This window comes from Capricornis sumatraensis, chromosome 4, assembly GCF_032405125.1.
Source record: "Capricornis sumatraensis isolate serow.1 chromosome 4, serow.2, whole genome shotgun sequence".
Lineage (NCBI taxonomy): Eukaryota > Metazoa > Chordata > Mammalia > Artiodactyla > Bovidae > Capricornis > Capricornis sumatraensis.
Genome location: NC_091072.1, coordinates 131,759,436 through 131,770,665, shown reverse-complemented (window position 1 = coordinate 131,770,665; position 11,230 = coordinate 131,759,436).

Sequence of the window (11,230 nt, the reverse complement as noted above, 5' to 3'; positions counted from 1 at the left end):
TGAGAGTTGGACTATACAGAAAGCTGAGAGCCGAAGAATTGATGCTTTTGAACTGTGGTGTTGGAGAAGACTCTTGAGAGTCCCTTGGACTGCAAGGAAATCCAACCAGTCCATCCTAAAGGAAATCAATCCTGAATATTCATTGGAAGGACTGATGCTGAAGCTGAAAATCCAATACTTTGGCCACCTGATGCAGAGAACTGACTCATTGGAATAGACCCTGATGCTGGGAAAGATTGAAGGCGGGAAGAGAAAGGGACGACAGAGGATGAGATGGTTGGATGACATCACTGACCCGATAGACGTGAGTTTGAGTAAACTTCAGGAGTTGGTGATGGACAGGGAGGTCTGGCATGCTGCAGTTCATGGGGTTGCAAAGATTTGGACATGACTGAGCAACTGAACTGAACTGAACTGTGTCTGATTCTCTGTTCAGTACCATAGAAGTGGATTATGACATATGTATGCCAACAGTCTTCAACCAAGGAGATTTTGTTCTCCAGGTGCTGCTGGGCGATGTCTGAATGGAGACAGTCTTGGCTGTGATAATTAGGGGAGAGGGTGCTATGAGCATCTAGTGGTAGAGACCAAGAACAGGGATGCTGCCAAAGTCTACATTGCACAAGACTGCCTTCCGCAACAAAAAATTACCCAGTGCAAGATATCAAGAGAATCAAGGCTGGAAAACTCTCATCTGTATCTCTCAACATCTACATGCTTATTTGTGTCTATTTTTAGGTCAAGTACTTGTTTGGGTTTCTGGTGGCTTTTATAGTTTTGAATGTTTGGGGTTTTTTGACAAGTATCACAGTTTCTGGGTAAGAGACCACAGGCTCCACTACCAGACTTTTGTAAGGCCTTAAAAAAAGATGTTTTCAGTCATATTGACCATTTGCAATTAGTTTCTGACTCAAGTGACAGAGCCCTGATTTATGCAACCACATAAACCCTGAAGAGGAACAGATCCTGTGATCAGGAGTGGACATTTCCACAGTTCTGAAGATTGCACAGCTGGCCTCCACTGGAGAGGTAATATTATTCCTGTGGCACTTCTTTAAAATGATAGCAAATGGGAGGGCTAAAAAGGAAACTAGCTTTTGGTGTAGAATGCCAGCATGAATGTATTTTCAAATACTTGGGAAACTGGTACTTCTTTACCTGGAATCTGGTGGCTTGGATGGTAAAGAATCTGCCTGCAATGCAGGAGACCTGGGTTTGATCCCTGGGTCGAGGAGATCCCCTGTAGAAAGGAATGGTAACTCACTCAGACCTCCAGTATTCTTGCCTGGGAAATTCTATGGACAAGACAGCGTGGTAGGCTACAGTCCATGGAGTGGCAAGGAGTCACCTCTGAGTGACTAACACTACCTGGAATTATAATAAATTAGTAAATTCGATTTACTCCTAAATGGGTATTCAGGCTCAGGTAATACTATTCATCTCTGAGAGGCACTGAAAGTGCAAAACTTAAGTTCATCCTGTTAAGTGGATAGATGATTTATGTATGAAATAAATCAGAGAAAATCTTTATTTTTGAAAATGGAGAGTGTCTCAATAAATCAAACTTTTACTAACAAAAGGGAGTATGGGGGAGGGAGTGAGAGTAAAAACTGAAAAATTCTCTAGTTTGCATGTAGCAAATCCTCTCTATAAGAGTAAAAAGATAAAGCTACATTTTGAGCCATGCTATATTTAAAACTGGTTTGGGTATAAAAACAAAGAAAGAAGTCTTTTAAATCATTGCTTTATTTTAAATGCATTTTTAAAAGACTTCAAAAAATTAAAAAAAATTTGCCGTGGTAGACTTATGAAAATTTTATGATTACAACCATGTCTAAGTATGTGGAAATTTTAATTGACTACATAAATAAATTTCTACATATAGTTATAAAAATAATTTGTAAATATTTGTATTAAGGATTAGACAAACATAAAAGTGAAGATTCCTCTACACATATAAAAAACTTCATTTTACAAATTACTACTTCATATTTCTCTCCCTTTACTTTAGGTTTCTCTGATTATAATGTCATAAGGTAGCAAGAATCCACTGAGAGAACACTTGTCAAAAAAGATTAAATTGCCCCATTATAAAGTCCTTTCTCTGAATCATAATATTTTATCTAAGAGTCCATGTATGAGAACTAGATTTCATATATTTAACTCCTTTGGCTCAGCCATTTAATACTGGTGTCACCTTGGACAAAAATTATTTAGCTTATTCAATTATTCTCTGTTTATTTATTTATAAATGGGAAGAATAATAGGGTAGTTATGAGAATTGTTGTTATTGTTTAGTTGCTAAGTCGTGTCCAACTTTTTGGTTACCCCATGGAATGTAACCCAGCAGGCTCTTCTATCCATGGGATTTCCCAGACAAGAGTACTGGAGCTGGTTGCCATTTCCTCCTCCAAGGGATCTTCCTGACTCAGGATCAAACCTGAGTCTCCTGAGTTGGCAGGTGGATTCATTACCACTGAGCCACCTGAGAAGCCCAGCTATGAGGATAGAATGAGATAATTTTTTAAAGACTTGGCATAATACATGAAAGATGGATAATCTTATTATATTATTCAAAACACTATAAACTTTCTCCCTGTCCCCTAGAATTGGCGGGGGTTTGTTTTTGCTATTGTTGTTTGATTTTGATTTTTACATTTCAGAGACACAATCCTGAAAATCAGAAGGGGAACTAGATAAAAATTTTCAAAATATTCCTCTGACTTCACCAAACTGTACAAGAAAGGTACTGTTAACTTTTAGTAAAATGTTTTAATAGTGCATTTAACAAATACAAAAAAAAAAAGCACAAAGTTGAAAATAGAACATAAGATACATCATTGAGTTCCATTTAATACTTGACTGGATCAGAATGAGATAAAACTTAGAATAAAAGGAGTCATATGGACTTTCACAGTGATGGTGACAAAGATATGGGGGTGGTTCTGATTTGCTGGATGTCTACTGTACCCACAGTCTCTAGTAGGTATTTGTCCACTCATGTTCATTCAACTGGTGTTCAGAACATCCTTGTAAGTGGACACGAGTATGGTTTTCATTTTTGTAAATGAAGAAGCTACACACTGAGAAGTTGAGAAGTTTACCCAGGTCTGTGACAGATGTCACTCCAAAAAGATTGAGACTTGTGTCTGTAAGAGAATAATATTTGTCTTTTATTATAGTTAGTTTACCACATTGTGTTAGTTTGAAGTGTACAGCAAATTGAACCAGTTATGCAAGTATGCTGCTGCTGCGTTGCTTCAGTTGTCTGACTCTGTGCGACCCCATAGGCGGCAGCCCACCAGGCTCCCCTGTCCCTGGGATTCTCCAGGCAAGAACACTGGAGTGGGTTGCCATTTCCTCCTCCAATGCGTAAAAGTGAAAAGTGAAAGTGAAATCTCTCAGTTGAGTCCGACTCTTCACGACCCCATGGACCACAGCCTACCAGGCTCCTCCGTCCATGGGATTTTCCAGGCGAGAGTACTGGAGTGGGTTGCCATTGCCTTCTCCAATATGCAAGTATATATATTCCCTTTTCAGATTATTTTCCATTATGGTTTATTACAAAATATTGAATATAGTTCCTTGTGCTACACAGTAAGTCCTTGTTGGTTATCTGTTCTATGTATAGTAGCATGTATACATTAATCCTAAACTCCTAATTTACCTCTCTGTCCCCACTAGCCCCTTTGGTAACCATAAAATATAATATTTTTAAATTACTTTTATTACTGTAATAATAATTTACTTATATGAAACAATAAGGTTAATAAAATGCTTTTTAGGCTAATAATTGTAGCAGTTCAATTCAGTTCAGTTCAGTTCAGTTCAGGCGCTCAGTCATGTCTGACTCTTTGCAACCCCATGAATTGCAGCACAACAGGCCTCCCTGTCCATCACCATCTCCCGGAGTTCACTCAGACTCACGTCCATCAAGTCCGTGATGCCATCCAGCCATCTCATCCTCGGTCGTCCCCTTCTCCTTCTGCCCCCAAACCCTCCCAGCATCAGGGTCTTTTCCAATGAGTCAACTCTTCGCATGAGGTGGCCAAAGTACTGGAGCTTCAGCTTTAGCATCATTCCTTCTAAAGAACACCCAGGGTTGATCTCCTTCAGAATGGACTGGCTGGATCTCCTTGAAGTCCAAGGGACTCTCAAGAGTCTTCTCCAACACCACAGTTCAAAGGCATCAATTCTTCGGTGCTCAGCCTTCTTCACAGTCCAACTCTCACATCCATACATGACCACAGGAAAAACCATAGCCTTGACTAGACGGAACTTAGTCAGCAAATAATGACTCTGCTTTTGAATATACTATCTAGGTTGGTCATAACTTTTCTTCCAAGGAGTAAGCGTCTTTTAATTTCATGGCTGCAGTCACCATCTGCAGTGATTTTGGAGCCCCCCAAAAATAAAGTCTGACACTGTTTCTACTGTTTCCCCATCTATTTCCCATAAAGTGATGGGACCAGATGCCATGATCTTCGTTTTCTGAATGTTGAGCTTTAAGCCAACTTTTTTGCTCACCTCTTTCACTTTCATCAAGAGGCTTTTTAGCTCCTCTTTACTTTCTGCCATAAGGGTGGTGTCATCTGCATATCTGAAGTTATTGAGATTTCTCCCGGCAATCTTGATTCCAGCTTGTGCTTCTTCCAATCCAGCGTTTCTCATGATGTGCTCTGCATATAAGCAGGTAACAATTAATGCTTACTATGCCCCAAGAGGTATTCCAAATGCTTTACATATGTTAGCTCTCTTCACACTCAAAACTCTAGGAAATGATTTACTGTTATTTAACCCAACTTGTAGATGAGGATGCCAAGGCCCAAAAAAAGCTAAGTGACTTGCCAAGGTGTATCCATGTCAGGGAAAGGAAAAGGGTCAAGTTGCATCAGAAATCTATATCCAAGAGGAATACTACCTCTTACTATGAAAGAAATAGTCTTTCTACTTTAAGACAGTAAATGATAAATACGTATTATGTATCTTAAAATAGTAATAAAAGGCTAATTATGGGAGAAATAGTTTAGTTCCTATGTTGGCTCATAAATTCATATTTTCATCTAACTCTTTTCAAATGTGCACTAAAAATTGTTCTCCTTAGTGACAATCCTGGCGTGAATCACTTATACTTATACAAACAAATTAGATTCAAGAAAAACCTGTTGCTTCAAGACAGAGACAGAAATGTTTCTCTATTTGAACTAGGTATTTAATAGATTCCTGAAACTTTCATTGCCAAAATGTACAGAAGATAATTTCTTTGTAAATCTCTGTATTTATCTGGGCCAAGCAAAATAGACTATTACCCCGATTAAATGTCTTTGAGACTTATATAAGTGTCATCATTTGCATGAAAATCTATCTTACTAAATTAAAACCTAGCACTGAGAGAAAGCTACTGAAGTGTTCAATTTTTCTATTTTAATCTTCAATATTTCAAATATTTCTATTTTATTATTTTTTATTTCATGTGTAAATCTTGTTAGGTAAGAATGATCTTCATAAACTATAACAGGAATCATCTGAATGAATTTATTTACCAAACACAAACAGATTCGGTCTTCGAAAACAAACTTATGGTTACCAAAGGTGAAAGGTGAGGGCAAGGGATAAAGTCAGATGTTGGGATTAACATATACACACTGCTATACATAAAATAGGTAATCAACTAGGATGTACAATTTATTGTGGGGCTTCCCTGGTGGCACAGTGGTAAAGAATCTGCCTGCCAATGCAGGAGACATGGTTTGATCCTTGGGTGGAGAAGATCCCCCAGAGGAGGAAATGGCAATACACTTCAGGATTCTTGCCTGAGAAATCCCTTGGCCAGAGAAGCCTGGCAGGCTACAGTCCATGGGATCGAAAAAGGATCAGACACTGGCTTAGCAACTAAACAACAACATCATGTAGCACAGGGAACTCTACTCAATGTTCTGTAATAAACTCTATGTGGAAAGAATCTGAAAAAGAATGGATACATGTATAAGCATAACGGAATCATTTTGCTGTACAGCAAAAACTAACACAGCATTATAAATCAACTATACTCTAATATGAAATAAATATTAAATTAAAAATTTATAAAAGAAACAAGCTGGCATCATACCTCACTGACATTTTAAGCAGTGAGGAAAATATAATTCGGCTTAGGTAGTTTGAAACCCTCGTCTGAGGCCACAGCTTCTGTAGCTTTGAACTGTTTCACAAAGAAGTCGAAATTTGAATTCTCCTTTTCTATATTTTTTTTTCATAAAAACAGGGATGTTAAATGAGTGATACTTTATGTTTGTTTCTTTGTCTTTGTCTGTGTTGGATCTTTACTGCCGTGCTGGTTTTTCTCTAGCTGTGGCGAGTGAGGGTTACTCTCCAGTTACAGTGAGCAGGCTTCACATTGCAGTGGCTTCTCTTGTGGAGCACAAGCGCTAGGGCATGCAGGCTTCATTAGTTGCAGCATACAGGCTCAGTAGTGTGGCTCCTGGGCTTTAGAACACAGGCTCAATAGTTGTGGCGCACAGGCTTAGTTGCTCCGAGGCATGTGGAATCTTCCCAGATCAGTGATTGAACCCATGTCTCCTACATTGGCAAGTAGATTCTTAACCACTGAGCCAACCAGGGAAGCCCTAGATGAGTGATATTAATCAAAGAAAAAAACTATATTTTCAGAGTTAGTCACCATGCATCAAAAGTTCATATACCAAGAGTCGGAAGAAGTGAGGGGTGAGAAAGTGATCCCCAAACTGAAAGCTGATGTGTGGTACTCAGACTCCAGTAAGACTGTGGGATTCCCTCATCCCTGGGCTTACAAAGCCTGCACACAGCCATGCTGGCAGAACCAATTTAAAAAGAGAGCATCAGAGAAAAACTGAAGAAACAAAGCAATGCCCAAGAATGAGGGAGGCAGATAGTTGCAGGCTAGAATGAGTAATTATGATTAGCCTCGTGGAAAGGCACATCATCTCTGCTGTAAGTAGATGTATGGTAGGACCAAGAGTCTTCCTCATTCACCTAGAAAGACAAAGTAGCCCTTCCTGAAATTGTTGGTATGAGGCTTAAAGATGAGGTCACTTAAACTGTATGTAATGCTACTCTATCTTCAGACATGTGCTATTTAGACTTGCAAAACAAGACACTAATAATTACAGCTCCAAACAAATAATTTAGGGTATTTAAGCTCTTGGGAATCACATGCTTAGGGGTATTTCTAAAAAGCCCACACAGTGGAAAATGTTTTTATGACATTTCTCGACTTCATGCTGGCTGAATTTCTTTATTATCACTCTAGCTGAAAATAACTGTAAATGGTGCATACAATTTATATGTTTTCATCTCATCTTAAAGTCACTAAAGAGAAAAGGAGATGGTAAGCAATCTCAGTGTCTAAATCTAAATGAAGGCAGAAACTCACAGGGGAAACCAAGCCTTAATTGTTCCCTGAGAGTATTTGATAAAACTAGACAAATTTTGATTTTGTTTTCACCACCTAGAGGAGTGTATACTCATGGGTGGAAGGAATAAGGCAAAGACAATGTATGTGCCAAACATCCCCTTTCTTCATCCTAGACCCACAGGGTGACTGTGTTTCCCATTCCTACTTATAGGAATGCGGAAGGCACATGTCTAGTTTTAGACAATGGAATAGGTGCAGAACTTAACGTATGCGGCTCGGGCCTAACCCTTCACATAATCCACAAGGTCCTTGGCTTGTTAAGCTAAAAGTTCAAGATTTCTAGAAAGGCACTCTGATGGAGATGAACTCAAGAGAGCCAATTGACTTATATCTGATTGTGACATGAGCAAAATTATAAATTTCTATTTTTTTAAACCACCAAAACCACAAGCTGCTTTTGGCTGAAGCAGCTTGTGAGCATTATGTTAACAAATTTGGAGACTAAGAAGAGCCCTTAAACCCCATAAATGTAAAAACAATGTCAACTCATTCTATTATCCTAAACCTAGGAAACAAAGGGAACACCATCTCAAGTTGAACAAAAAATTGAGACAGTGAGAATGAGCTTGAAAAATTGAAAACACTAGTGATTATCAGATTATTAGATGGGTTATTAGATTCTATTCTTATGTCCTGTATAGTGAGAAACACCTCAAGTTGAAAATTTGGCTTAAAATTATCTCAGATTATATTGAATAGTTTTATCTGGAAATATCAAATGAAAACAAAAATTCTTTCTGTGGAATTCATCTTCATCCTGGGCATCAAAGAACTTCCAAAAATAATTTTACAGGAAAAACTCATGAATCACCCCCCAAAATCACTGGAAACAGGAAGAAACAAAGCAGCAAAACAGCAGAAATAATAGGATGATATAGTAGAATCATCAGATATATAATTCTATAGTTACTATGCTTAAACATAAAAGATTTATTTGAATGTATCTGAAATCAGAAAACTATAAAGAATGACCAACAGATTTGGAAAGCATGAAAACAGAGCTTCTAGAGTTGAAAAAAATCTAATAATGAATTTCATGAACATAATATGTACTTATTTTTTCCTTTTTACTTCTTTGAAGTTGAGAGGTTGCTCACAAGCTATGGCAACATTGTTAAAAAGAAACATCATCACTGAAGTGAAAATTCGTTGGAAATTTAAACAGTAGATAAGACAGAGCTAGAGAGAGAACTGGTAAAATGCAAGATAGATCAGAAGGAATTATGCACAATGAGGAAAACGAAATTGAAAATATTTTTTGAAAGATTTTCAAAACATGGGGGAAAAGTACTTCCAGAATTGTGGAATATGGATCTCTGAAAATTATCTCCTTCATAAAAGTATATATTGTCAAAAGCAACTTTCTTGGAACTCTGGAAATTAACTACTAGTTTGCAACAGTCTAAGGGGTATTGTTCAAGAAAACAGCTGCATCTCAGTAGTAATTATGAGCCTTGTGATGCTTTAATTTGCCCTAGTCTCATCTGCCTTTCCAGCACCATGGTAGCCATGAAAGCCAACAGCCTCACAACTGTCATAGGTGTGAAAACCAGCACCCTAGAGAACCTAGAGGATAGACAGATTTGAAGCTGCCTGAAAGTCCCATATGCAGAAAATTGTCAGTATCTGAATATCTGTTAGTTTCCTGAAAAAGCTTCATTCTCAAGACTTGACTCAGGACATGATCTATGCAAGCTATTCTGTCCTAGCATATTTCTTGAAACAATAAATGGCAATTGTTTAACATAATCCCTCACTTCTCACAGACCTTGAGACTCTGTGGAAGCAAGAAGAGAGTTAAGGCAGAGTTGTGAACTTCCTGCTGTAGCACTGAAAACATTTCTAGTGCATGCATCCATGTAAAGATACTTAGCAAAGGCTGGGATAGTTATTGAAATAACTATTAAATCATTACCTGATCAATAAGTTAACTGATTTCAGTTGCTCCACAGAATGCAGAATATAGAATTTATAGAATTAGTCCAGGAAAGTCACTAAAAAATCAAACATCAACAACAGTAATAATACCAATGAAAAGCAACAACTAACCCTAAAGGAGGAAGAAGGAGACTGTGATTTCCATAATTAAAATATTTTATTATTTTAAATATTAAATCTTAAACAAAAATGATGAAAAACAGGAAACTATGACCCATACTCAGAAAATAAAAAGTTAATAGAAATTGTCCCTGAATAGTTCTAGACACTGGATGTACTAGACAAGAACTTTAAGCAAGCTATTATAAATATTTTCAAAGAAATAAAAATAACCATGACTAGAGAATTAAAGGGAAGTGTGAGAACCATGTGTCACCAAATAGAGAATATCAACAAAGAGACAGATATTATGACAAAGAACCAAAGAGAAATTATGGAGTTGAAAAGAATAACTGAAATGAAAAAGTCACTAGATGGGCTCAACATCAGATTTGAAATGGCAGAAGAAAAAACTATAAAACTATAACCTAGGTTACTTGATATTATATTCACTTAGGAGTAGAAAGAAAAGAGAATAAACAAAACTGAACAGAGCCTCAGTCTTCTGGGAAACCCTCAAGCATATCAACATACATATAATGGGCGTATTAGGAGGAGAGGTGAGAGAAAATTTGGAAGGAGGAATATTTGAAAAATAATAATTAATAAATGCACACATTCCATGACTTTTCATCAGGAATTATGGAGCCAGGGAACAGTAGGACAGCATATTCAAAGTCCTGAGAGAAATAGACTATCAACCAAGAATATTATACTCAGCAAAACTGTCTTTCAAAAAACAAATGTGAATTTAAGACATTCCCACATTAACAAAAACTTTAAAAATCCATCACTAGCAGATGCACCTTACATGAAGTATTAATTTTACTGAAGCTACAGTTGATCATTGAGTACAGGCTCACCACTTTTATATAACTTTTTATTGAAGATTCTAGGGAAAAATTTTATTCCTAAAAGGAAAACATTTATTCATAAAAATAAAACATTCAGAAAATATAAATTTTTTAAATGTGTACTTTCCTGTTTATAACCACAGACTATAGAGAGTAAGATTTTACATGAGGGAAAGTTAATACTTGCACAATCAGAATGGAAAAATTTAACACCTCTTCCTTCAGTAGATTAAAATTCAGATTAAAAAAAAAAGCTATAAAATGTTTGAATAGCACACCCTACAAACTTGACCTGATGAACAGCAGTGCTTGTGGAACATATGCACAAACTCTACAAATCACATTCTTTCAAATACACATGAATTATTTACAAAAAGATTTGAAGTCACATAAATGATATACTATGACCTTAATTCAACCTAGAAGTCAGTAACAAAAATAAAATGGAAAAAAGCTTCCAAGTTTGGAAATAAATATGCTTTTGGCTGAGCCATGGTCCAGTTAATGAATTATAATGGAAGCAGATGACAAAGAAAGTAAAATTGTCTTTTGAAAATGAAATAGACTATATAGTAACATAATAGAAGAGAAAGAAAGGAAGGGAATGTCTTGAAAATATGAAAAGGAGTTAGGAAAGAAGATAGTGGGTGGAGGAAACCACGAATATCTTTAGAAACAATAGAAACAAACAAAATAATAGGAACAGAATTTTCAGAAAGTAAGGTGGAATGGATGGAATTTACATCAATCTTGACATGCAAAATTCAATAAAATAGGAACATCTGAATATGTCCTTTACACGTTCACCATACACACATTTCAACCACCTAGTCTGACTGACTTACTAACAGGATAGAAACAGCAGAAGAATAAAATCAAAAGAAAGGAA